This window comes from Ambystoma mexicanum, chromosome 10 (assembly GCF_040938575.1).
Source record: "Ambystoma mexicanum isolate Mex_15411 chromosome 10, UKY_AmexF1_1, whole genome shotgun sequence".
NCBI classification, from domain to species: domain Eukaryota; kingdom Metazoa; phylum Chordata; class Amphibia; order Caudata; family Ambystomatidae; genus Ambystoma; species Ambystoma mexicanum.
Window position 1 is genome coordinate 791,165,357 of NC_090932.1, and position 26,638 is coordinate 791,191,994.

The following is a 26,638-nucleotide window of genomic DNA, read 5'->3' on the forward strand; positions in this document are numbered from 1 at the left end:
TAGGTTACATGTCTTGTGGACGTTTGCTCCGTCACCTGAAGAAGTTGCTGAATGCAGTGATTCAGATTTTTCCCACTGCCAAGATCGTTTTCTCATGCAAAACACTAGGAGGAGTATGGGACCATGCCGGTGTAATTTGTCCCCAGCCAGAGCTCGGAAGGTGTCTTATAAACAGAAGCATGTCTGAATTTATGAGCATTGCTGGGATGTTCTCCACCCACTATGAGATCATGAGGTCGCAAAATATGCAGTGGTTCTAAAGAAATGGCATTTATTTCACTGCCATTGGCAATGCCATTTTCTTTTACACCATGCAGGAAGTGTTGACCAGAATTTGGTAAAAATGTAAGGAGGAGAAGCAATCCGAAGCATATGTAAAGATTAAAGAAAGGATGTTTGCATGCAGGTAAAAAGAAACAAGAAACAAATCAAAAAAGAAAAATTACTTTCAGAGCCACCATTACAGATCCAATCCCCTACCCTGTTTCAAATTTCTTTCCCCCTCCCCTTTCCTAGCATGATAACGCTGCAGATTCTGCTGTAGTTTCAGGATTAGACGTGCCATATACGTCCCTTTTCAGGGTGGCAGGCATGGAAATGGGACTGTGGAGGCTAACGCATTGTTCAATAAGTTTGTATTTGTGGTGTGTTTGCAAAAACAGTGGCAGAAGGTCTATTTGTACATAGACCTGCAGAAGCCTATGCTTGAAGTGTGCACGGTAAGGGGAAGGCATCCTGTTTGCATGCTTGCACTGTATGTACTTGTTGTACGTTGTTAAGAAACATTGAATGCTGTTTTTCTGCGATGTGCGTGCTAATTTAGTAGGAGATGGGTATGTGCGGAACAAAATTTGTAACATTTTCGGAAGGTAATAAGACAGTTACTGTTTGGGTATTAGAATGGCTAATATGGGTAAATGAAAAAGTTGAAAGCATATTCAATTACAGTGGTACTAGATGGGAGGTGATGGGAGAAAGAACAGTACGTCTTGTAAGTACGTTGTGGATGTTCAGTGGCAGACAGCCTGCTCAAAGGCACTTATTACAGAGTTGTAAAAATAGTGTACAGAAAATATTTCTTTTTTTCAAAAGCAATTTTTATTCGTTTTTACAACAACCAATCAACAAACCAAACTCAACAGTGCATTTCATATAACTTCAAGCATCATGTACAATATCATTAAAACATCCCCTCACTCCCCATTTACCCCCCTTTAACTTGAACCTACTCCCCTTCGCTCTCTGCCGTTGTTGCATCTTGGGATACCGCTCCCTCTTTACTCCCAGAGGAATCATATTCATTTAGGCAGTCCTGGGTGGACCCTGACAGTGTGGCCACTAAGTGTCTCCAGGCCATCAGAGTTCCCGTTTCCTCATCTCCCCCACCTATTGGCCGCTTCGTTCCATACTGCCGTTTCCGCCTCTGACCATTTAAGGAGATCGTACCACCAGACCTCTACTCTTGGCCTATTGTTTGCTTTGCAGGCCATTGCAATTCTGCGCTTGGCAAGTATGTAGGCCAAGTCCTTGAGTTTACTCCCTTGTTTCAGTTTGCGCGGTTTAGAAAAAAACCCTACCATGCATGCCCACACAGATTCCACATCTAGTGTAATCCCCTTCTCGGTTAAGCGGTGGGCTACTTCTCCCCAGAATTTCCCAATTTCCGGGCATGCCCAGAACATATGTATCATCCCTGCATTCACTTCCCCACATTTGGGACATGTTTGTATTTCTGTGCTCTTGAATCGTGCAATCCTTTGGGAGTTCATGTACGCTCACAAGACATGAATTAGTTTTATTTAAATTGATTAGCAGATTTTGCTAATTAAAAAATGTTTGATTAGCAAACAAACTAATTTGATTAGCAATTTTGTACTAATATTGAATGTTACCAGAATTAGTTGTACCTCAAGATATAGAATTAGCAAGACTGCAGAAATAATTTCTATGTACCTCTGAAGTATAACATCAGTGCATTGTCTGTAAAATGCGAAGGTTCGCTGCAAGAAATTTTTAGAATAAAACGTTGGCTAGGCTTACCTCTTAGGCCCGTTGTTATCAAGTGGGGAAGGTCCTCTCTGCCTAATCTTTCTCTACACTGCAGACCAATTCCTACAAAATAGGCAAAAAGCAACACATTTACCGGCTACCCACAACAATGCACACTCGCTCAGAGAGCGGGGGGGCCTCGAGAATCGACAGCCGTACAAATGCCAGCGCAGCCACTTGCCAGCACCCAGCCCAGCAATCGGGGACAGAGTGGGGGATTTCGCCTTTACAAACAAGTGAGGCCTCAAGCCTCTGGTGTGGGAGGAGGTCCAGCAACTGCCCCCATGGTTCCAGTCCGCAAACTGGCCAGTGTAAAGGTTCCTACTGGCTCTGGCTGCTTGCCTCGTGATAAATTCCCATCAGAATGTAGCCACAAAATACAGTTGGATGCCCTTCCCTAGTCTCATTTCTTTGCAGGACCTCAAATGACATCAGACTATAATTTTGAGTGAGGTGCAGGCACTACAGGGAGTCAGAAATAAGGTTAGCAACTTTCAACTTTCTCTAACTTTTCCTCATACTTTTGCAATGATTCTCTCGCAATGTCAATAACAGGAGGAGGCACTTAACCCAAACTAAGTTTGTAATCCTGATTGCCTTCATCTTGCATCTGTCCTACCGTTTGTGTCCAGGGAATAGTGACTGCAAAAAGTGAAGGGAGTAATCCATGTCACTGCTTTGCAGTGCAACCTGTTTCTGAAAACCCACTCAGGCTACTACAGCTCCCACAAAATGGCCATGAAGACCTTTAGGGGGAGAATTACTGCTGACCAAATCAAATGTATTAATACAATCAACAGACCGTCCAGCTATAGATGCTTTAGAAGCCTGCAATCCTTGATTTCTACCGCCATACATGAAGTCTGATTTTCTGAAGGATTCTATACAGAAATCAGATAAACTCATTAAACTGTTAATTAGAAAATACAGCTATTGCCCTTGGAGGAAAATGGTATACTCTGCATTGGGAAGAAGAAATATTTCTAGGTCTTCCCTAAAGTCCAAGCAGCCCGACTACCTATTGTAGGAAATCTATTCCATACATTTGTGCAGGCTGCGTTATTATGGCTGTTAGGGAGAATTCTCCAGAATGGCTAATTTCCCTTACCTACTGAGTCCCTCACCAGCTTTGCTGGATTTCTAGGGTTTATTTTTTTTCACCTGGTAAGAGTGTGAGCCTTTTTTCCCACTCTTACCTGTGTTTTGCTGTGTGTGTTTTAACATTCATGTGTTCATAGACTGTGGAGCATCACCTACTCCATAGGCATCATATTTTTACTGCGTGTTACACAGCACCTTCAGTGCAGTGACACAGTGTTGTCTTTTAGACTTCCCAACTCACTCCATTTTCTGGGACTGACTGTCTCCCAGAACATATAAAGTTGCCATTGACTTTATTAATCTTTTTAAATCTACAGACTCCGTACAAACTTACATGGAGTACTGGAAAGGGTTAATACTTATCCCTTTTGTCTGTTTCTCTTGGAGCATTGTTTCGCTCCCTTTTCATCAAGACTTGGCTGGTGGCAGTGGTAACTACCCTATTTTTCCTACCACGGTTATCTTAACTAACCTTGGTATTGTTTTCGGCCATCTTGGTAGCCTCGAACTTAAACCCACTAGACCATATAAGTTTTTATACGGTTCCGGCTGGGTTTATTTGCCATTTCTTTTTTAAAATGTCTTTATCGTGTTTTTCTCTGCGCGCCAAACCAGGTTCACCGTCTCTTTGCGGGCTTCTACACAGAAGCCCTCCTTCGGCACCTGAAAGTCTGGCTAGGCAAGATGTGAGGAGGGGTTTTAGGACCCCTGCCATGGGTTCCCTTGGTAACCCAAGTTGCACTCCTGTTTGATTGGCTAGGTGACTGTCCTGCCAGGACAGCCACCCTGATGTGTGATTGACAGCCAGGCTGTGTGAATGGGGGAAAACTGCATAGAAAGCATGTCTCTGGGTCTGGAAAGGCAGAGTCGCCACTGGAACGAAAGAACCGACAAGGAGCTGATGGAAGAGGACCCCTACCACGACTGAACTGCCTGATGCAGGTCTGAATCTTCAAACTCCAATGACAGAGAAGATCCTCCAGGAATCTTCTTACCCTGAACTGGTGGGACCAACCAGTTGGCCCAAACTGCAAGCCAGGACTCCATCCTCTGGTCGAATTTGCTGTACAGAGCTACAGTGGGCCGGATAGCCAGGAAGGTCGGACCCGGTTTGGGTTTGTAAGAGTGCACCTTTTATTTGTTACTTTGCTCTGCTGCTGGTTTCTTCCCTGGACAGTGCAGGACCTTCCAGTCTTCCTACTTCATGTCGGTCCGACAGTCGCTTCAGGAACCGTGAGCCTGCAGGAACTGCCAGGAACGTCTGCCTCAGCTACAGCTTCTTCTCCATTTAAAGGTACTGTGTAAATCTGGTTGTTCGTTTCATCCAGTCGTGGTAAGGGGTGTGAAATCTTTCGCCAATCCAAGGGCTTGTCCTTCTCCTCTCTTTAAAGTAACTTTTCTGCCAACCAACTTCATCCGGAACTCTTGGCAAATACTTAACCGCGAACTACCCTGAACTGTGTAATCTAGAGCACATTTTTTTTTGTCCTACTGACTTTGGCCCTTAGCCTTTTTGACTTGATTCCATCACTGTAGTTCCTCTTTCTAGATTGCCTTGCTTACTTAACTGTTGGTGCTGCTCAATTTCTGCCTAAATTTGTCTTTCCCTCCCATTTTGCTTCCACTTCATTTTGTGAGCTTAACTGGTCTGGAAACTATTGGGTGTGGTGTGGTGTGTTAAGAGTGTGATTTTTGAACTGCTTTACTTTAGTGAAATGTTATACAACTAATGTGTAAATAAATGTATATTCTTTTACCCAGAAACCTTGAGTCAGTGTTTGTTTGAATCATAGTAATTGCGGTCCTTTGTGTAACTATTGATACTGCTCACTTGCTCTTGATAAGTCTGGCTGCTCAGCCATCGCTACCACTTTTACTGTTTAGTACAGGCTTGTACGAAAGTTGAATTTGTACTGTCACTTGTAGTCTTAATTGTGTGTGGTGTTCCCAAAGGGTACTGCATATAATTCTGCCAAACACTGGTGTACAGCGGTGAGGATCAAGTATGGTAATTACACTTAGAGTACTGCTATTACCTTGGATCAACTAACCACAAGACTAACATCACTAAAAAGCAATATTAATCATATCTGATACGGAAATCTACAGTCAGGAGGCCCTCCATAGTTACACTGTGGATTATTTAAAAAAATCTGTGTAGAGAAGGGAATCTCTGCCAAAGGCAAAAAGTCTGAATTGATTGAAAAGTTGTTAAAGAACCAACATCAGGGGAGTGGATCTGAAATGCCTGACTCTCCAGCAAATGTGGAAAATAATGAATATGATAATGTGTCTATTACTGATGAGTTGGAGGAAGTAGATGTGTCTCAAAATGTTCACCTCACTGCTCCCTTGTCTGCTCAGCAACCTCAACCTTTGTCCACTGGCACCCATCAGGTCCTACACTCAGCCCTGAATTAATTGCTCTAGAAAAGATGAGGCTTGAATTGGAATTCAAACGTTTACATGCTCAACCTGAACAAAAACACCAAGAACTTAAACTCAGCGAAATGGAGTTGAATCATGAACTAGAAATGAAAAGGTTATCTCTTGAAAATGCTTCTCTCCCACAGTCTTCTAGGTCTTGCAGTCCTAAGAGACCCTGTATGCCTAAAGATATTGTGGATATGTATGAGGTTAAGCTTGATATTTTGGATTGTTTGGCAATGTTTGAATATAACCATGGGATTCAATGTCTTAAAGGGAATCAGTTGCTTCCCTGGCTCTTCTCTAGGCTACCCACTGTTGCATCTGATGTTGTGATGGAATTGGGGGAGGTGGATAGGATGGATTATGAGTGTGTGAAGCTAGCTTTAATCGCTAGATTTGGGAAGACCCCTTCCCAGTACCTTAAGATGTTTAGGACCCTCAAAAAGCATGATGGTACCCCTTGGGCTACCTGGGTATGTGAGTGTTTGAAAAACTTAGATGGTTGGGTTAAGGGTTACAGAGTGAACACTTATGAAGGTATGAGAAACCTTGTTATGTTGGAGTCAATTTATGATGCCTGCTCTCCTGAGCTCAGACAGCACTTGGCTGATTCTAAGGAGATAGATCCAAAGAAGTTGGCTAAGGCGGCTGACTTGTGGGTTGCCAACAGGGCTACTCACAAGGATTCTGGGGCAACTCAGAAGAAGGATGAGGGAAAGCAGCCAAAGAAAGATAACAAGGAGAATTCTAATACCTCCAAACCAAAAGAGGGCCAAAAACAGCAACATAAGGGTAAACCTCAAGGAAAACCGAATCAGGCTAGTGCACCATCTAGACCCAAACCAAATGGTGGTCAGAACAAACCCCCATTCATCAAGACATTTGGGAAATGTTATGTTTGTGGGTCAACTGACCATGTGAAAGGGGATCCCAGATGTAAAGGTAAACCTTCAAGGGTCCACACTGTCTCCTTAGGCTTCTCCCCAGAGGAAGAAGTACCTATGGCAAGTGGAAACTTTGACCTACTGGCTTATGAACCCATGAAAGTCTCAGCTAGTGTTTCTTTAGTGTTCCTGGGCCTGTGGGAACAACAGAATTTAGATGTCTATAATTCCATCCCCGATGATACTAAAGAGTATTATAAAGATGGTGTTCTTGTGAATGGCCAGGAGACTCCTGCCATCAGAGACACTGGAGCCAGCATAACTGTGGTGGATGAATCATTTTTCGAGGTGGAGGATGTTGCTAAGGCACCCAAACGCCTCAGCAAGTTAGCTGGAGGCCCTGTGCAAATGCTTCCCCAGTTACCAGCTCTCATCCAGTGTAATGATATGACTGTCAAAATACCTGTTAGTGTGCAGAGTGAAGTGCCTGGGAGAATCCTGTTGGGTAATGACCTGAAAACTCTCGGAGCTGTGTCCAGCTCCCCCAGGCCTCCCAGTAATTGGAGGCAGGAGCTCACTAGGCCTGCAAGGGAGAGAACCTTGAGAGGCTCTCCAGAGGAGTTGATAGAGGAAACTATCACTCCCACTCCACAGGAGTTGCTCACTGCTATTTCTAGAAAGACTGAGGCAAACGGGAAACCCAAGACCTCGAGGAAAAAGACAGCACCCATGTGCTACCCACAAGGACATCCCAAAGATTGTCCAAGATCACACCTGTGATTCCCCACCCCACCTGCTGAGGCAGAGTGTGAGGTGCAACCCTGTGTGGTTGAGCCAGTTTCTGAAGAATCAGATCTGGAAGAAGACACTGTTTTGGTTGGGGATCTTGACCCTGTTGACCATCCTGAGCTGCAGTCTTTACTGGCAGAAGGTGGACCCAACAGGGCAGACTTCAACAGAGGACAAAGGGAGTGTCCTGCTCTCGAGGGTCTTCGACAGCAGGCTTCTAACCAACTTGATGGGCAAGAAGTTGGAAAGCATAGGTTAAGCTCGGAAGATGGCTTCTTCTACAGTGAGCTGACTGAGTCTGTCTCTGGGGACTGCAAAAGAATTATAATGCCTCTTGCCAACAGACTCCATTTCCTACAGTTGGCCCATGAGATACCTTTGGCTGGTCATTTGAGATTCAAAAAGACCAAGGAAAGGCTCTCCTTATACTTATACTGGCCTAAAATGGGTTCAGAAGTTGACAAATTCTGTAGGAGCTGTCATACTTGCCAAACCTCTGGCAAGAGTGGAGCGAAGAATTGGCACCCCTGGTGCCTCTCCCAGTGGTGGGAGTTCCTTTTGAGAGGGTGGGCATCGACATTGTTGGTCTCCTTGACCCTCCCACATCTTCAGGGAACAGGTTTATCCTGGTTGTAGTAAACAATGCTACAAGATACCCAGAAGCCATACCTATGAGAACTGTTACTGCTCAGGATGTGGCTAATGCTCTACTTGGTATTTTTACCAGAGTAGGGTTTCCTAAGGAAGTGATATCCGACAGGGGATCCAATTTTATGGCCCTCTACATGCAAGCCATGTGGAAAAAACGGTGGTGTCACTTACAAGTTCTCTACAGCCTACCATCCACAGACAAATGGACTGGTAGAGAGGTTTAATCTTACTATGAAGAGCACGATAGGAGCTTTAGAGGAACCCCTTAAAAGAAAGTGGGACCTTCTACTGCCATGCCATCTCTTTGCTTATAGAGAAGTCCCTCAGGGGGGAGTTGTTTACAGTCCATTCAAACTTCTCTATGGCCATCCAGTCAGAGGTCCATTGGCCCTGATTAAGGAGGGGTTGGAGAGTGCTCCTTCCCTCAAGCCAGTCGTGTGACTGACTATGTGATATGTATCCGGAGGAGAATGTCGCACATGATGGCAGAAGCTAGTGATCAAGCAGGTCATGCTCTGTTCAAACATTGGCGACAGAAGGCCAGCATGGTTGAGTTTACTCAAGACCAGCTTGTATTAGTTATGGTGCCAACAAGGCAGAGGGCCTTGCAGAACAAATGGATAGGACCCTTCAAGGTTGTGGGCAAACTTGGCGAGGTGAACTATTTGGTGGATTTAAGCAGACCTAAGGAGACTCCCAGAGTCTTTCACACCAACTGTTTGAAGGCATATGTCTCACGACCAGAAGTGGGAGCTTTGCTTCTAGCTTCAGCTCAAGAGGAGGAGGAGAGTGAACCTCATCCTCAGAGGCCAACCTTTGGATGATCAAATAGGAGTCAATCTCTCTAATCAACTGACATCTGAAGAACAGGAGGAGTGCAAAATTCTGTTAAATCAGTTTGCCTCCCTGTTTTCACTTTCACCAGGCTTGACCCAATGGGGCCAGCATGATATTCTCACTGGTGACTGTTTACCTGTGAAAAGCACTGTGGAGTCCCGGAGAGTCCCGCCTTGCAGCTTCCCTCCCTGCTCCCTACACTAAGCAGCTGAAGTTCGTGAAGCGCTCGTCTCTCCAATATCCTCTGAAGCTTGACTACATCACCCAGAAGGCTTAACAACGCCTCTGGGGGCATCGCTATAAAACTGTGAAGCTGCGCGCACCGCACGCGTGCACCAGTGGAGTCCCGGAGAGTCCCGCTTTGCCGCTTCCCTCCCTGCTCCCTGCACTGTACAGCTGAAGTTCGTGAAGAGCTCGTCTCTCCAATATCCTCTGAAGCTTGACTACACAGCCCAGAAGGTGAAGAAGACTAAATGAGTGGATTATAAAAGCACTTTTTGAAGTACTGTGTGTGTACTTACACCATACTTCTTATCTCCCCAGGCTTAACAACGCCTCTGGGGGCGGCGCTATAAAATTGTGAAGCTGCGCGCACCGCACGCGCGCACCCGTGGATTCCCGGAGAGTCACGCTTTGCCGCTTCGTCGGGGCGGTGGGGCTCTCCGGCGGCTTCTGTTTAGCTCATTGAGAGTCACGAGGGTAAGGGGGGTGCATTTAGCACAATGCGACTTACCCTAACATCAGGGATCCCACCTCGAAGTCCCCTTAAGAGGGTCAATGCGGGGGGAGTTCGAAAACTGGGCGACCCGTCCAAATCATGCTCCACGCCCAGGAGGTGTGGTACAAGGGATACTGTATTGGGAAACGTTGATATTCGCCAATTCTGTAATGGGTCCCTTTCGGCATTCCGGGCGAAAACCGGAAACACCCCTCAAAACCTTGTGGAAATGGGAGTACTAGAAAAGAATTCAGCAAACCCCCTAACAGGGGAGTAATCGCTGACCCGACCACAGGTTTGTTCCCTCTCGGATACTGCATTATTGGAGTCACTCCCTGTAACTGGGGTCCCAGCACAGGGTCTCCCTAATCCTATTGTTTGTGTGGAGGATAAATTGGATATTGCTGTTATTGATCTGGATGCAAACGATTCAGTCTTCTCAGATAGTGTCTTTCGGACAATTTTTCTGCCTCTCCAGTAATGTTCTCTGAGAGTTCCATAAGCCAATCCCACTCGTTTTATAATGAGTGGGAAGTTGCAAATGTGTCAGAGAGGTCGGTAATTGTACCTCACCCGGTGAATGATGGACGGGAAGATGTGGAACTGTCAATTTGTAATCGAAACATGAATACATCTGTGGTCTTGCAGCAGACAGATAATGGTTGGGAGGGTCGCCTTGCAAGCCATGAGTTTAGTGTTAACCACTATGTCTAGATCTCTCCAGGCATGTGAACAGAAATTAAGCTTGCAGAGTGAAAGTATGGCCAAAATTATGGAAGGACAGGGTGCCAATGTAGATTCTCTATCTAGAAGTTTTGATAAGTATGTCTTAAAGAGAGATAAAAAACCCAATATGTCCTCGGTGGCCATTCAAACAGAAGGGGATGTGGAATTTAATGATATACCTGGAGAGGTTTGTAATGAGAATTCAAAACTCAATCCTATTGTATTGGTTATACCATGCTTTGATGATGTTATCTTGGAAAGTACAAAAGGCGGGGGTGGTTATATGATAACAGGGGAAGATAGTCTGAATGTTGTGTATGCAAGTTCGAATGATGTACCTGTATCACATGTAAAAGATAAGTCGGCTGAGGAAGTCAAACCATCCCGCAAACATAATAATAAAAGAGGTACCTCAGTGGCCAAAAGAGCAGCAAAAAAATTGACGAAGAATCAACTGACCCCGAAAAATATAGGTACATCTTCAGTTAAACACATTTTTAAGGTACTTGCAGTCCCAAAACGTACCACCATGGCCACAGCTGAGGCCATTAAACAAAAATATCAAGCCCAAGCACTCCACCGCAGGAAAGGGACTCTGAACTTTTGCCCACTCCAAGCCCTGGATTATCCACCATTAGATAAGCTAGTAGATGAAATAGCGAAGGTTGATAATGGCCTTGGATAAAATATCAACCCCTCAGGCAAAAACAACAGCAAAGGCTGTGTCAAAGGTAACTCTAGAGCTGGGGAGCACGGATTCTGCTCTGCTGGCTCATCGTGTAGAGATCAAGAAAGCAGTGGAAGAATACATGGTGAAGGTAAATCCAACTAATCTCCTGCCCTCTGATAGACCAAGTGGCCCGCACAACCCAGAGCTGGGACACAGGGATAAAGGTAGAATGGGTCTGGAAGGAGCAGTCGGACTAAATGTACCTCACCCGAGTGCCCATGTATATGGTTAAACATAACCAGATAAGTGCAGAATTAACAGAGCCGTCAAAGATTGCAGAAGAGACAGATACCCAAAGAGGTGCTATGAGCTTTCAACCTATAGCTGGTCGGTCCATAGGGGACTTATCGCAAATATCAGGACCAATAATCACTCTAATTGAGAGTGCCCTCATGAAAATGCAGGGGCAAACTGTCCAAGGTGACGAGGTGACCTCTAATGCTGGGGGAGTCCACATCATGCCTACACCCTGTATGCCCCCTCCGAGAAGCATCCCGGTAGCATTTCCTCTAGTGCTGTCTTGCAGGAGACCCCCCGCACCCAATACGATCTCAACAGGAGAGCGGTGATGGCTATCTTTTCTGATATTCCCCAATTGCAGGATGTGGTTTCTACAGATATGTCATTGGTGGAATTTACAGTAAAGCACCAGCTAAACCCACTAATATTGTGGTTCAAGTCCAGAGTAGTTTGCCCTGGGATTTGTATTGGAGATTTTATCTGACAAAAGGATAAAGCAATCAGCACCGTGTGTGTATATGAGAAGTCCAAGAAAGGGTTTAGATGGTGGTAACCAACACCAGTCCCGACATGGGGGCCCAACCTCAGGCAACAGAAACAGTGCACCTACTCAGAAGTAGGGGGAAGTTTGGGGGAGGGAAGAGCGGATCTCCTTGGTAAGTTGGAACACAATGGGGTTTTCACACCTTATAAATAACGATCAAGAAGATATGAATCAATACGATATTGTTTGCCTTCAGGAGACATGGTTCACTGAGGTACCAATTTGGGACAATCACGAACTACTCCTAAACCCCGCCATTAAATTGGCCATTGGCCGCCCGATGTCAGGCATGGTAATAGCAGTTAAAATGGGGAGAGGTGTGACTTCTGAGTCTTGGGGCGATGCCAAATAGATACATGATGTTGGCAAAACCAAGAATGGGCACTGAGGTTTACGCCCTATTAAACATCTACTGGAACCCAGCTGCCATGTCGGATGATGTTTTCATTAAGGATATCAACAATACTCTGGATTTGGTAGTTATGGAGCGCAATGTAAGAGGGATTGTAGTAGCGGGGATCTAAATTTAAACTGTTTTTAAGTGAGGTTGGATGTAAGAACAAATCAAGATGGAGAAGATGGCACTCACTTGTTAAAGCTAGAGGGCTAATAATGTTAAATGGAGCATTTGAATCAGATATCCCCCCCCCCCCGAGCCGACATGGCAAAAGGGCGACAGTAAGTCGGTAATTGACTACATTTATGTAAATGTGGATCTATGGCCGGCGGTACTGAATTTTTGTGTGGCAAATACAGAGGCCAGTGACCATAACAAGCTGGAAGTTCAATGGTTGTGCGACCCAGTAATTGGTGGAAATGAGTTAAAGCATATTGACTTAATTGGTGAAGTGTTTGCGGGTGGAAAAAAGCTTCGATGGTCAGAGAGAGAGGTTCTGAATCTGGATCGACTATTAGACAGAGGTCATTTAGATTATGCCCTCTTGTTAAGGAATGATAATAATGAAAAGCCAGATTTAATCCATCATGGTCGTGTCCAATGTAGCAAGAGCAAGCTACCCTCACTTCATCTTCATGTTTTTAACAAGGAGGTAAAAGAAAGGAAAGCAAAACTGTGCGCAGATTTGAGAGCAGTACAAACTGAACCCTTGTTGAATAGGAAAATTCTTGCCTCTAAATTGAAAAATGTTTTTTAGAAATTGGGTGAGAAGCCAACGTGCAACTCTATTCCAAGAGGATTGAGCAAGCATGCTGAAAAACATGGCTGGGAAGAATAAATCAAAAGTGTGGGCGACCATAAATCATAGCACCTCAGGCTCGCAAATAAGCTTCCAAGTGAATACAGTGCAAACTCAGAAGTTGATTGCCCACTTCTTGCAGTTGTATGGTCGCCCGCCCGCCCATGACGGAACTCTGTGAAAACTTTAGACACCAGCTGCCTTTCCGTTTAAAATTTGATGTCGAAGATATCTTAATCTTGATTAGGTCTGCCTCCAATTCGAAGGCAAGATGTCCTGATGGGCTCTAACTTCGAATTGAAAAAATTCCCAGAAGCCTGGGCGGCCGTTCTTTTTAAAATATTCTGCTCAATAAATGCAACGCAGTCATTACCTTGTTCCTGGACTCAAGCAATTACTGTCCCCATTTATTAAAAAGGGGATAGACAAGACCCAAACAGTTATAGACCTATCTCCTTGCTTGACGTTCCAGGAAAGTTATACTGTCGTCTGATATTGAGAGACCTACAAGCTTGGGTTAAGGCAAAAAAATTGGTAGATCCTATGCAGGCAGGATTTGTAAAGGGCTTGGGTACAATCCCCAATATAATGTTGCTAAATTTGATCAAGGCTCAGCAGGCGGAAAGATTACAACCCTTGTACATGGGTTTCATTGACTTCAAAGCAGCATTTGACTCTGTTGATCAGGATTTGCTGTTTCGAAAACTTGAGGCCCATGAGTGCCCGTCTTCCATACTGTCCTTGATCATTCTGCTTCATACCAAAACATCGATGAGGGTAAGGATCTCCTTAGACGGGAAGTTGTCTCCGGAAATTGTAACCCAACGGGGACTAAAACAAGGCTGTGCGCTGGCAGCCTTTTTGTTCAATTTTTTTCATCATGGATTTAGGCCATACATTTATGGATTGTATGGGTGATCCTCCCAGAATAGGTGAACATCAGATACCTTACCTACTCTATGCGGATGACTTGGTCGTATTGTCCCAAACCCCAGAGGGATTGCAGCGGATGTTATCAAGGGTAGGGGGTTATGCTGCTGAGAACCACCTGATTATTAACGTGGGCAAATCACAGGTAATATCATGCACCCCTTCTGTGGCAACAACGAGAGCCGGTCCCTGGCATTCATGGTCGATTCAGGGTATTAACTTGGAAAAGGTGGTACAGTATAAATATCTAGGGATTTAAATCACTAATGCACAGGGCATGTTGGATATGTGCTCAGGGAGACATTCCAAGTTGTTACAATTGATATCTCTTAGTCTAGAATTCTAGTGAAGAGATTTGGTAAATTTTCCCTGAAACACATAGTGGAATTTTATAAAAGGAAAGTGACACCGATCTTACTGTATGGCACAGAAGACGTGGTCTTGGACAAAATACATCCCTGGGAGGCCTTAGAATCATGCGGTGCCCATCGCGCTAATACGATATGAATTAGGGTTGCTGTCTCTTCAGGCTTAGATAAGTTGGAGACAATGCCCGCTCTTACGTAAGTGCATTTTAGGAGCAAACAGCGGTACAGTTTTAAATGTCTTAGCCTTGGCTTTACTGAAATCGAGAAACAGATTCCCAAGAAAATGGTTGAAGTGTGTGTTGAACCATATGGGAGATGCAAATGTAACACTTGAACTGTTGCTCCAGAACCCTGATAGTGCGAAAGGGAAGAGCTATTGCGCTGATTGGGCGAGGACTTTAACCAAATGTACTCTTTATAAAGACTTCAATTGTTGGACCTTTGGTGTAAAACCTTATGGAGTGTTGGCCCCATACTTAGAGAAAGCCCCATCACCCGCTATTCGTGCTGACTTTTTGAGGTTCAGACTCAACTTATGGAGCACATGAGACATATTAGCCAGGCGTAAACTAATTACTCATGAAATGAACTACTGCAGATATTGTCTGGATGGGGGGAAAAAGGAAACCCTGCAACACTTGCTGATTGAATGTCCAGCATTAAAGTTGATATGTGAAAGATGTCTGCAGAATGCACTTGTCTTCCACACTCAGTCCTCAGAAGATCTGAAATGGCAAATTATGTTTTCATCACCAAGAGAAAGAGTGTGGATAGCAATATTGCAGTATTTGAGATTGGTGCTACCAAGGGGCAAAGATGTAGGTGAAATAATTTTAAAACTCGAGGTTAAAACAAAGAGCTGTCACCGAAGTCATGAAGTGCGTCTCAAGGTCACTATAAAGGTGTCATTCAGTGATATTTTAGTATTGCGTTTAATATTGTGTTTTATACCCATTGATGGTTTGTGCCATTAAGTCATTAACGAGGTTCAGCATGTTCCTAGGGGAGTAGCCCATTTTATAAATTATGGTTACTTTTGCCCTTTTTATGCATGTGCTTATACCTTGTGGTGTTTTTTTGTATGTGCTTCTGTATAGTGTGGTAGCACTGTCTTTGTTAGGAAATCTGGTTTTTGTGTAATTGTATAAAATATTTGAAAAGTTGAATATCAGCTAAATCAAATAAAAAATACATTTAAAAAAAAAGGAAAGCAGAGGTTACAGAATGTCAGAACATGTGAGATCCCACATCAAAGGAGAGGTCAACAAGATGTTTGATCTCGGGGTTATAGAGCCCTCTACAAGTCCATGGTCTAGTCCAGTTGTTCTAGTACCAAAGGCAGGATCCAAGGAGTTGAGATTCTGTATGGACTATAGCACTCTAAATGCAGTCACTAAGACTGATGCCCATCCTTTGCCAAGGACAGATGAACTGGTGGATAGACTTGGTTCAGCCAAGTACTTCAGTACTTTTGATTTGACATCAGGCTATTTGCAAATCGCCCTGACAGACCATTCCAAGGAGAAAATTGCATTCTCAACCCCAGCAGGCCTCTACCAGTTTAAGGTTATGCCTTTTGGATTAAACAATGCACCTGCTACATTCCAGGGGATGGTCAATCAAGTTCTGAATAGGATGGAGGACTTCTGCATGGCATACATGGATGACATTGCAGTGTTCAGCCCTACATGGAAAGAACATATTGATCACTTAGGATATGTTTTGCAGGCCCATCTGACCATAAAGGCAAGCAAATGTCAAATTAGTCAGAGCAAAGTGGTCTAATCTTGGTCATGAGGTAGGAGGAGGTGAAATAAGGCCATTGCCTAGCAAAGTACAAGCTGTACAAAACGGGGCCACCCCTACTACTCAAACCTAAGTGAGAGCTTTCCTAGGTCTCACTGGGTACTACAGGAATTTCATAGATAACTATGGGACCATAGCTTCTCCCTTGAATGTGATCTCCTCTCCAAAATTCCCTAAAAAGGTTAGATGGAATGAGGAGTGCACTCAACCCTTTGAAAACCTGAAGAAAGCCCTTTGTCAAGCTCCAGTCCTAAGAGCTCCTGATTATCACCAACCCTTCATTGTGCAGACAGATGCCTCCAATACAGATATAGGTGCAGTCCTTATTCAACTGGATGAGAAAGGTAGGGAGCACCCCATTTGCTTCATCACTGAGAAACTGAAGGAACCAGAAACAAGGTGGGCAACCATAGAGCGTGAATGTTTGGCCATTGTGTGGTCTCTGAAGAAGTTTACACCATACTTGTATGGATCTACTTTTGTGATTCAGACCGACCACCAACCCTTGAGATGGTTAATGCAAATGAAAGGGGAAAACCCCAAACTTCTGAGATGGTCAATTTACCTGCAAGGGTTTGATTTCACCATTGAGCACAGAGTAGGATGTCACCACCAAAATGCTGATGGTCTCTCTAGGATGTTTTTAACCGACTAGAGGTAGAGATTCATCCAGGAGTGGATTAAATCCTCCTGCCCCTTAGTCTGCAGGGATCCGGGGGACGAGTGGTAGGGAGAATTTCCCAGAATTACTAATTTCCCTCAGCAGCTTTGCTGGATTTATAGGGTTTATGTTTTTCACCTGGTAAGAGTGTGAGCCTTTTTTCCCACTCTTACCTGTGTTTTGCTATTTGTGTTTTAACATTCTTGTGTTCATATACTGTGGAGCCTCACCTACTCCAAAGGCATCATCTTTTTACTGTGTGTTACACAGCACCTTCAGTGCAGTGACACAGGGTTGTCTTTTAGACTTCCCAACTCAGACTCCATTTTCTGGGACTGACTACTGTCTCCCAGAACATGTAAAGTTGCCATTGACTTTATTAGTCTTTTTAAATCCACAGACCCAGTACAAACCATCTTACATGGAGTATTGGAAAGGGTTAATACTTATCCCTTTTTGTCTGTTTTCTTGGAGCATTGTTTCGCTCCCTTTTCATCAAGACTTGGCTGGTGGCAGTGGTAACTACCCTATTTTTCCTACCACGGTTATCTTAAATAATCTTGGTATTGTTTTAGGCTATCTTGGTAGCCTCGAACTTAAACCTGCTAGACCATATACGTTTTTATACGGTTCCGGCTGGGGTTATTCGCCATTTCTTTTTGAAAATGTCTTTCTTGTGTTTTTCTCTGCGCGCCAAACCAGGTTTGGTTCCTTTGTTCACCGTCTCTTTGCGGGCTTCTACACAGAAGCCCTCCTTAGGCGCCTGAAAGTCTGGGTAGGCAGAATGTGAGGGTCGGGTTTTAGGACACCTGCCATGGGTCCCCTTGGTAACCCAAGTCGCATTTCTGTTTGATTGACTAGGTGACTGTCCTGCCAGGACAGCCTCCCTGCTGTGTGATTGACAGCCAGGCTGTGTGAATGGGGGGAAAACTGCATAAAAAGCAGGTCTCTGGGTCTGGAAAGGCAGAGTCGCCACTGGAAAGAAAGAACCGATGAGGAGCTGACGGAAGAGGACCCCTACCATGACTGAACCGCCCGGTGAAGCCCTGCTGCAGGTCCGAATCTTCAAACTCCAACGACAGAGAAGATCCTAAAGGAATCTTCTTCCCCATAGCTGGTGGGAACCACCAGCTCGCCCAAACTGCAAGCCAAGACTCCCTCCTCTGGTCGAATTCGCTATACAGAGCTACAGTGGGCCGGATAGCCAGGAAGGTCGGACCCTGCTTGGTTTTAAGGAGCGCACCTTTTATTTGTTGCTTTGCTCTGCTGCTGGTTTCTTCCCTGGGCAGTGCAGGACCCTCCAGTCTTCCTACTTCATGTCAGTCCGACAGTCGTTTCAGGAACCGTGAGCCTGCAGGAACTGCCAGGAACGCCCTCCTCAGCTACAGCTTGTTCTCCATTTAAAGGTACTGTGCAAATCCGGTTGTTCGTATCGTCCAGCCGCGGTGAAGGGGTGTGAAACCTTTCGTCAATCTGAGTGCTTGTCCTTCTCTACTCTTTAAACTAACTTTTCTGCCAACCAACTTCATCCGGAACTCTTGGCAAAGACTTAACCGTGAACTACTCTGAACTGTGTGATCTTAAACAAAAGACTTTTGTCCTACTGACTTTTGCCCTAAGCCTTTTTGATTTGATTCCATCACTGTAGTTCCTCTTTCTAGATTGCCTTGCTTACTTACTTGTTGGTGCTGCTCAATTTCTGCTTAACTTTGTCTTTCCCTCCCTTTTTAAATTACTAGAGTGCCATTTTGCTCCCACTTCATTTTGTGAGCTTAACTTGTCTGGAAACTATTGGGAGTGGTGTAGTATATCAAGAGTGTGATTTTTGAACTGCATGTATATTCTTTTACTCAAAAACCTTGAGTCAAGTGTTTGTTTGAATCATACTAATTGCTGTCCTTTGTGTAACTTTTGATACTGCTCACTTGCTCTTGAGATAAGTCTGGCTGCTCAGCCATCGCTACCACTTTTACTGTGTGGTACAGGCTTGTACCAAAGGTGAATTTGTACTGCCACTTGTAGTCTTAATTGTGTGTGGTGTTCCCAAAGGGTACTGCATATGATTCTGTCTAACAACGGCGGGTGCTGGGTGTTAGAGAGCATGTGCTCTCTAACACCCAGCACCCGACGTAATTCTATGAGCATTAGGCAGCGTTATTACGGCGGGTGCTGGGTGTTAGCATTTGTAGTGGTGCAACTTAACCATAACGTCCCGTTAACAAGGTTTTTTGTTAGTGAATTTCATAGGTTTTTAGTAGGGCACTGTAAACATAAGTTTCCTGTAGAATATTGTATTTAGAAATGATGCTGTATTTGTAATAGCGCACCTGTAGCTTAACGTTCCTTTAGGAATGAGTTTTGTATGTGATTATCACAGAATGCTCCTTTCACATTGTCACAAACCAAGTGTCAATGAAAGGAGTAAGTGCGATGCGCATCATAGACCCTCCACACATTTGTTTGCTAAACAGAAGGAATGTGGTAGTGTGGAAAAAACGGCAGTTGAAATAGGTAGAAATAGGTACCTAATGAAATAATTGGTTGTGTGTGTTGCAGTGCGTTTTGAAGGGCGCAAGTGCGCAACAGCAAACACAAACATTGTTCCTGCACTTCCAAAAAGGGCACAAAAGCAATGAGTGTACAGGGGGCACAAAAGGAACATGCAGTATTAGGAAAAAGAAAGCAGTTTGTGGGCGGAAAATGCTTGTGCTGTGAACAGATAGAATCCCATTTGTATAGTAGGAAAATGGCACAAGTTGTAAAAGACACAAATACACTACTGCACAATATACTACGCTGTGTCCAAATCGGCACCAAATTAAGAATAACATCCCTAAATGGGCGGCTGCATATTGGGAAACAAAATTATGCAGGAGATCGGAAACAGAATCATTGCCTGCCCTACTACCTCCCTCAGCACAAACGCCACTGTATATTGTGTTACATGGTGTACATTTCTCCCTACACAATCAACAACAATGTTGTCTAGATCGAGCATCCCCAAAGTCTCACACAAACAAACCAAAAGCAATCACTTCAGTGTAGCTGCTACATACATATACAAACCCACATGATACACTGCACAGAACTGCCATCAGACGCACTTTTCCCTTGACTATCAAGTAATGTATGCGCCATTCACCCACAGAGCACACCATGTCCCTCGTACAGCACACAGCCATAGGTTCAACCTCTAGAGTAAGGTTAACAAATATATGGAATAGCACATTCTCTGCGTGCATTGAACACGCAGAAAGCTTATTGCGCAATCATGTGTCCTCCACAATCTCAAACTGAGTATGTATGTTTGCAAAATCAGCAAATGTTACACTTACAACCCTGCTGCTGTGGCAATGTCTGATTTTTTTTGCAGGTGTCCACGCGCGAGAGTAGGGGAACAAATGTCAACCAAGGTAGGGTATGTCCTTTGTACTGGTGGCTTTTAAAGAAAGCTGCCTTGTTCTATTTTATTTTTAAACTTCCACAGTAACAACTCCTTCTGCTGCCTTTCATAATGGTTTTTATTTGTTGCTCTGTGCCTCACATTCTTACAATAGCATCTACATTGCAGTAGAATCGAAAGTCAAATGTCATTGCCACTGTCCGAAAATGAAATGCTACTTCCATTGATAAAGTGGACATATCCATTATCAATGTTTTCATTCGTACAGGAGTACATCCCAGCAGCACGCACAAAGTTGCACATACTTCTGTTGAGAAGACGCCTTCCCACCTCTGGCTGCCGACAACATTAAATGGAATTGTTATATGCTGGACTTGGTGGTATACTGGAGAAAAGCAGCTTCGCAGTGGGAAAAATATGCATCACTTCTTCCATCATCTTTTTCAGTTGACGGTACACACTTGCACAAGCTATTGAACCCATAAGGAATGCTCCATAATGCACTGTCACTACGTCCACAGGACCTAAAGTGGCTACTCGTCGACATTCTTCAAGCAAATAGTGGAAACTATGGACAGGGACACCGCAGCACAAAGTCTCCACTTTGTCCAAATTTAAATTGCCAATAAGGCCTCTTTCCATGGCATACTGGAGCAGATCGAGCATAAAGCGATCACCCACTGTAAATGTTTGCGTTTCGCCATCTTTGACCGCCTTACTACACAGAAGGACAGAAAATATGGCCGCCTTTTCCTGTGACGCACACTCTAACCACCTCATTGGAGAATTCCAACAATCGCATTTCCATTGGCCAGCATGTTCAAAAGCACAGAATATAGCATGTGTGTCTCGCAAAGTACCGTTAGAGCCGCACCCGAACAATTCATAAACAGTCCTTCTTCCCTTTCCGCTATCCTCTTCTCACCACGCCCTTATCTGCGTCCCTTTCGTTGGCACGCCTTCACACACTTGTATGTAGGCGCAATACAAACAGCATGAAGTGCCATAGGACATCATATGATATTATGCACACACTGCATGCATAACAACTTCATTGCTGCCACTTAGGTTATACACTTCACAATATGGTCTTCCGATTGTAATGCATGTACTGCAAATGTCGGAACAATGATCCCACAAAACCAACAGGAAATGTATAGTAACTACGTTATGCAAGTGCGTGCAGTCCATGCATACAAATATGATACATGCCCCTTACCTTGCACACGTTCGCCATGGCCTCCCACATTCATCTATAAAACGAAACCTTCCATCACACTGTTTGTGTACACACCACGACCAGTAAGCACATTTCCCAATTGCTTTGCCTCCTCAGTGGCAATACTATTGCTACCATCGTAAAAACAAACGTTGAATCCTCACCGTACCGTTCATTGCGCGGCATTACCGTGCCAGACACTAGAGGTGGGGAGGGGTTGAGAAGGTGTTAGGGGTGGCGGGGTGAAAGAAAAGGGTGGGGATTGTGTGTGTAGGATGGTGTGTAAAAACACTTATATTTTGTTTGTCGTTTTGTTGTATTTTCATTATGTACATGTACTCATTATTTATTTTTATTTTTTTGCTCAGTTTCTGTTTACTTCTCCTCATTACATGTTTTCCCACTGAAGATGAACCGTTATGTAACATTTCTACAGGATTCTCTGCAAAGCTTTGTGCACAGTGGCAAACACAACAGCATTGCCAATGGAAGTAAAACAAATTGAGATTTCCCTGGAACCACTGGAACTCTTGCTGGTTATTAATGCTGTCATAGTCTGTGCAGAACATCCCAACACTGGACATAAAGTGGCATATGCTTCTATTTATCCAACGTCGCTCAACCTCTAGCTGTGGACAACTGACACCGGCATGCTCCCATTTTCGTCTCTGTGTGATCGCTGAGAAAATCACCTTTGCTGTAGGAAAGAGCTGCATCACAGCTATCATCAACCTCTTTAAAGAAGCGAGCAAAAGCAAACACGACATTTGCCCCAAAAAGGAATTAGAGTCAAAGGCTACCCTTGTCATTAACGCAAGAGGCGGTCACCTTTGTGTTAGCAGTGAAACTAGATTAGTATATACTAGCTCATAGAAGATCACCAGGAGCAAAAAATCTTAAAACAAAGTTTAATTTAACAATAGACACATATTTACACAAATAGACATATGCCGCAAGTGGCACGTGGGGTATGCATAACAAGAAACAGTATAATATACATAAATGTGGGTTAGTAGGTAGAACAAGTGACTGTTATTTCATGTATTGCTAAATCAAGTAGCAATACGCAAACATGTTGGTGTTTCTGGTCCGGTGAGTAGTGGAAGTAGGGCAGGGGCTATATAGATGGAACAGCGCTGCTGTAGGCACCGAACTGTCTTCAGGTCATGGATTGTGGTAAGGACAATGTTGGATAGGGATAGACACGCACCTAAATAGTTGAAAATTGCAATTAGTTTAAAAAGGGTGATCAGTGGTATGCTAAAAATGACAAGAGAGAGCACTGCAAGAAGGTGAACCTACCTAAATTACTGTGAATGCGCCATGGTGAGAAACTAAGTTGAGTGGCCAACTGTCGGAGGCACAGGTGGCTGGTTTTTAGTCTGAGGCGTCAGACTCTGGTATCTAAATAATAAAGATATCCGTTTTATGATTGTTGATTAGAGAATAATCAGAAAGCTAGCTGATACAGTAGCGATGACAGAGTATTACCTGGAGGCCGGTGGGTGGCATTAAGGTGTGGGTGTTCAATAATGGACCTGCTTGCTGGAGTATGATTAGCTTTGGAACATTTGGAAAGGCCTGTTGAAGTGGGAATGAAAGGCTAGGGTTACTCAGAGAAACTGCAAGGATCATTTATTGCATGGAGTGAATTGAGCGGCGTGTTCAAAAAGGACTGCTTAATGCAACACAATGAGTGGCATTTAAATGCCATTTGTCACCCGCAGACGTTCCGACTGGCGGCTTCTTCCGCGCTGGGTTTTGGGACATAGGTACGGGAGGTACTAGTCCCTCCTTTGTGTCCGTTACTTTTTCCTCCTTGTAGCGCAGGGCCACTGGGAGGATATCTTCTCTCCCGGCCCAGCGGTCCCTGCATTGCAACTATCCTTTGGAAGCTCTCGCTCTTCCGGGTTTCTTCGCTCCTGCCTCGCTCTGTCCAGGCTTCTGTCACTCGCGCCCTCCAGCGAGTGTTCCTCTTACCTTCTCTCCCCTCCAGTTTTTCTCTGCAGCCGCCGCGGCTCGGCGGTTAGGTTACTGTTTCTCTTCTTTTGCGGTCCCGTCCCCGCGGATAGGCGCCGCCCCTTTCCCTACGCTTTTTCTTTTCTCTCTCCGCTACTTGTCTGGCGCTTTTCTCCATTGCCTACCTCTCCTCCAGTCCTGGCCCTGCTTGTTGCATTGGCTGGTGGGCAACTCCGTGGAGTCCTGTCCTCCGGCTCCCCACTGCAGGACTCCCCTGTTCCGCTGCAGTGTTGCCTTCAGTTACTCATATGGATCCAGTCTATTACCTACCTCCTACTCATCTTAAAGTCTACTTTCTGCTGGAACTACGCCTTCCGTGCTACAGACCAGAGGAGTCCAAGGGTTTTTCCCCATTCAGGGTTTTTTCCCCTATTTTGGCTTGGTTCCGGAAGGGAGGTCCTCGGACAGCTGTTCTCCTCAGCGGTCACGGTGGCCTCCATCCGTGACAAGCAAGCTCATCGGAAAAAGGAGAAGGATTATCTACTTCGACGGCGTCTGCAGGACCCCAACAGCAATTCCGGCAGTTCAGGTGAGGAGAGCTCGACAGAAGGGGGAGAAAAGGGAAACCAGGCACTTAAACTGTCACACCATTTAAGCTGGTGAATCCAGCGTGCGTGCTCTTGAAAGAGGGAGAGCAGTCTTGTGGGTGGTTCAGCTGTGCCGCAAGTTAATGGCACTTATTTGTAATCTTAGTGCAACAAAAGTCGAAGATTAAGTGAGGAAGCAAGCATCTCTTAGGCATGCCTAGATTGGTGAGCTCATAGCGGTGAAATATGCTTAGAAAAAGGCTCTGCTGTACGGAGGGTAATGGGCGTGCGCCGCTGCGAAAAATGGAAGTGAAACAATTGGAACTTTCCTTAGTGCGTGCCTAGGTGGGAGAGCTAGGTTTCGCTGTAAAAACCTGATAGTCCGTGTCTTGTGATAGGAGCCTCGCTAGTTGTCTTACCTCTTTCCGGAGCTGTATCAATGGAGTGGTGCAGTTTCTCGACTACGCGCATGCTTACATCGACAGAGTGTTTATATGAAGAAGGAGAAACTTCATCACTTATTGTGTACGCATTTGCATGAACCGCGCATGTGTCGGACAAGGATTAGTTTGCCTTTGCTGATATGGATGTATATGGTGCTAAGGGCTGTTTGATTAACATGGCAGATGTATTGGACACAACAATTGCCCAAATTAGTGTGCTGCATGGTCTGAGTAAATCAAGTAGCAGAAATAATCAGTACAAGTGTTAGCTGCATATCATTTAACGTGGCCCGCCTGCAAAAAATAGTACAAGTTGACATAATGCAGAATATTGCAGTTGCATGCTTCAGTGTTACAGACCGTGGTAAGATACAATTATGTATTGATTGATTGATCTTTTATTTCTATCACGCTCGTACACAAGTGTTTCAGAGCGCGACAAGGCAAGGGAGGGGAACAGGGGTATACACTGATATGGCAGGGCATTACTGGGTGAAAAGACGTTCCACTAGACACATAATTACAAACAATTGTTTAGTATGATGCATGATGTGGCACAAATAATTAGTACAAATGTTTTGATTGCTATTAGCTGTATATAATTAACGTGTCTTTGTAGACACAAAAGACTATCGTCTGCAATGATGATTACAGGGTAACACAATACAGAATTGTACAGTAGTTTTAGTGTTACAGATCATAGTGAGATACAGTCATGTACGGGCTGTTGGTCAGTAAATGGCTTGAAAGGGATTTTTGTGGAACAATGGTATCGCAGGGCATTACTGGGTGAAAAAGAGGTTCCACTCAATTGAAATGTTGAGGCCTTGTTTCACAGAGTCTAAACGATAGATCCATTTCTGTTCCAATTTGCGTAATGCCAGGTCTCTATTGCCCCCGCGAAATGGGTTTCTGGCAGTTTGTAAAACAGCCCAGAAAATGTCATTATGTCTGTGCTTCCTTGCCTTGAAATGTGCAACTAGGGGTTTGTCCTCTACTTGGTTCTTGACGCATGATCTATGCTCGCATATACGTTGTTTTATCTCTCTTTTACATTTGCCTACATATCAGATTGCATGGACATTTTAATTATAATGTAGACTGACCACTTGGTCTTGCAGTTGGTGAAGGAATTGAAGGTCCAAGGATTGCCATTTAGATTGATGGTTTTGATATTTCCGGTCAGGGAGCAGACCGAGCAGTTTGAAGGTTGCTTGGAGTGTCAGCTTCTTCGTATGTATGTACTTGACGATCCTTCAAATTTCTGCTTCGTTTGAATGCAAATCTTGGTTTCGCAGGCTTGAAAGAGTCTGTGTAAAGTTTGTCCCAATGTTTGAGTACAACTTTTTTGATGGAGTTACTCCGAGAGGTAAAGGTCGTGACGCATGTCATCTTGGTGGTGTTTTTCTCTTGTTGTTGGTTTAAGGAGGGATTCTCTATTGGTGTATTTTGCTCTTTTGCGGGCTTCTCGCACGATGTGACTGGGATAGCCTCGTTCTTTTTAGACGAGTGGCTAATTCGTCGCTCTTAAGATCATAGTCCCTGAGAGTGGTGCAGTTGCGTCTTACTCTTAAAAATTGCCAGAAGGGTAGATTCATTTTCAGGCCTGCAGGGTGGAAGCTTGTGTATTATAAGAGGGTATTCTTAGATATGGGGGTTTGCGGTAGAGAGTGGTTCTTAGAGAGTTGTCGGTGGGATTTCTAGGTCTAGGAATGGTATTCGATCCTTGTTGTGTTCAATCGTGAATTTTATGCACACTTTACGTGAGTTTAGCCATAGTTCAAAAGCAAGAAGTTCGTTTTCAGTCCCTTTCCAGATCATGAAGACGTCGTCTATGTACCGGAACCAGCAGCCAATTGAGTCTTTGAAAATGTTAGAGTAATGATAAATCGAGTTTTTCTCAAAAGAACCCCCAAATGTAGTCCTCCAAAATGCATGACCACCACATCCACAGTACCAACAGAGGCCACATATTTGCAAAGAATATCCATGCAGCCGAAACCCCACTCATAAACTGTGGCCCAAAAAGCCTGCATTCCTTCCAACTGAAAGTCAGTATCAAAACCTCTTTCCACGGCATAACTGTGCAGATCGTGCACAAAGCTAAAACCAACTATAAGCACGCGCCGTCTCTCCATGTCCGCCAACCGTAGTACATCTACCTTTCGGTAAATTAGTCACTGCCCCTTCAGTCAAACAACAACCTCTAATCCTCATTGGATAATCCTCACAATTCCACTTGCTAAGGTTCCATGCTCATAAAGGCATGATGTGGCACATGCACTTTCCCAGCTATAGCTAGGGCCACGCTCCAGTAAAGCACACACAATACTTCTTCCCTCTGCATTCGATTTTTCCCAAGAAATC

At 44.4% G+C, this 26,638-nt stretch overlaps 1 protein-coding gene across 2 annotated transcripts in view; it reads left to right on the forward strand.

Moving 5' to 3' along the window:
• Positions 1-26,638, forward strand: part of MLF1 (myeloid leukemia factor 1) — a 474,880-nt gene that overhangs the window by 109,268 nt on the left and 338,974 nt on the right. The gene's annotated exons all lie outside the window — the stretch shown is intronic.